Source organism: Canis aureus, chromosome X (genome assembly GCF_053574225.1).
Source record: "Canis aureus isolate CA01 chromosome X, VMU_Caureus_v.1.0, whole genome shotgun sequence".
NCBI classification, from domain to species: domain Eukaryota; kingdom Metazoa; phylum Chordata; class Mammalia; order Carnivora; family Canidae; genus Canis; species Canis aureus.
In genome coordinates, this window is record NC_135649.1 from 25,200,300 (window position 1) to 25,202,619 (window position 2,320).

General features: G+C 38.9%; 1 pseudogene; it reads right to left on the reverse strand.

Moving 5' to 3' along the window:
• Window positions 1-1,142: 1,142 nt before the first annotated feature.
• LOC144308823 (heat shock cognate 71 kDa protein pseudogene) lies at window positions 1,143-1,846 on the reverse strand (annotated as a pseudogene).
• Window positions 1,847-2,320: the final 474 nt, after the last annotated feature.

Sequence of the window (2,320 nt, forward strand, 5' to 3'; positions counted from 1 at the left end):
ATCATTTAGCCCATTCATGTTCAGAGTAACTACTGAAATATATGAATTTAGCGTCATGGTATTACCTATTCAGTCCATGTATTTGTGGATTGTTTCTTTATGCTTCATCTTTGTTTTACAGGGTCCCCCTTAATATTTCTTGCAGAGGTGGTTTGGTGGTCACATGTTCTTTCAGTTTCTGCCTATCCTGGAAGCTCTTTATCTCTCCTTCTATTCTGAATGAGAGCCTTGATGGATAAAGTGTTCTTGCCTGCTTGTTCTTCTCATTTAGTACTCTGAATATATCATGCCAGCCCTTTCTAGCCTGCCAGGTCTCTGTAGAAACGTCTGCTGTTAATCTGGTATTTCTCTCCATATAATTTAAGAATCTCTTGTCTCTCACTGCTTTAAGGATTTTCTCTTTATTTTCGGAATTTGCAATTTTCACTATTAAATGTTACATTGTTGAATGGATTTTATTGATTTTTGGGGGGTCCTCTCAATCTTTTTGATATGAATGTTTGTTTTCTTCCCCAGAATAGGGACATTATCAGCTATGATTTGTTCACATATACTTTATGGTCCTCTCAGCCTCTTCTGGAGCCCTATTTATATGTAAATTCTTCCTTGTCAGGTTATCATTTATTTCCCTAAGCCTTTCCTCATGGTCTCTTAATTGTTTTTCTCTTTTTTCTTCAGCTTCCTTCCTTACCATTAATTTGTCTTCTATGTCACTCACTCTCTCTTCCATTGCATTAACCTTAGCAGTTAGGACATCCAGTTTTGATTGCATCTAATTTAATCTATTTTTAATATTGGCCTGATTAAATCTCAATTATGCAGTAAGAAAGTCTTTAGAGTCCTTTATGCTTTTTTCCAGAGCCACCAGTAGCTTTATAATTGTGCTTCTGAATTGACTATTTTTTGGTGGCAATTTTAAATACAGTTTTATTTAAGACATTGCATTTTTCAGTTAACAATACAGTGCTTATAAAGTGCAATATATATTTCCTTTCTCTGTGCACATATTCCATATTCAAGTATTAATAATGCCCAGTATATTTTCTATAGCAACTTTACTTTAAAAGTGCCATGGAATTTGCTGTAAATTTGTGTCCTTCAAATGTTGTGTGGAACAATGCTAGACCCCTCGTCAGGTTGGTTTAATCAACCTCTTCAATGGTAGGCCCAGAGAAGCACCATGAGAGGGAGGAGCTCCACCACCAGGGAAGCCTCCAGGCATTCCTCCTGGCATGTTCCCTGCACTCTGGTATAGCTTCATAATGATGGGGTTGCACTTTCTCCAGCTCTTTCTGCTGATGTTCACATCCTTCCTTCTCTGCAGTCTGGTTCTTATTGAGCCAATTGTTGATTTCATTGCACTTGTCAAGAATCTTTGTCTTCATCATTGATTTTGCCCTGAACTTTTTCATCTTCAACAGTTGCTTTCATGTTGAATACATAAGACTCAAGTGAATTCTTGGAAGACACCTTGTCCTGATGCTTATCATCTGCAGCTTTGTACTTCTCAGTTTCCTGGACCATGCACTCAATGTCCTCCTTGCTCAAGCAGCCCTTGCCATTAGTGATGGTAATCTTGTTCTCTTTCCATGTGCTCTTATCCACAGTAGAGACATACTGTTAGCATCAATATCAAAAGTGACTTCAATCTGAGGAATGCAGGAGGTATGCCTCTAAGTTCAAACTTGCCAAGTAGGTTGTTATCCTTGATCATAGCATGCTTACCTTCATATACCTGAATAAGCATACCGGGCTGGTTGTCAGAGTAGGTAGTAATGTTTTCTGTCTGTTTGGTAGGAATGGTAGTATTGTGCTTGATGAGCACAGTCATTGTATTGAGATCCATACTCTGTAACTTGGGGGTAGAGAGTACTATTTCAGGTTCTTTCTTTTATGGTGAATTCTTCCTTCTAGTCATTTTGTTCAATGCACAGTGGCTGTATGAGTGGGCTGAGTCAAAAATATCAACCACGGGATCCCTGGGTGGTGCAGTGGTTTAGCGCTTGCCTTTGGCCCAGGGCGTGATCCTGGAGACCCAGGATCGAATCCCACGTCGGGCTCCCGGTGCATGGAGCCTGCTTCTCCCTCTGCCTATGTCTCTGCCTCTCTCTCTCTCTCTCTGTGTGTGTGTGTGTGACTATCATAAATAAATAAAAATTTTAAAAAAATGTCAATCACTACCTAAGTAATATACACCCTAGATTATTGTGAAGAGGGCAGAGACCAGAAAATGAAAAAGAAGAACAGAGAAAAAAAGGACCACTAAAGTGAAAAAAGAAAAAGAAGAAGAATACAGTAAAGAGGAAAAAAGAAAAAAGGC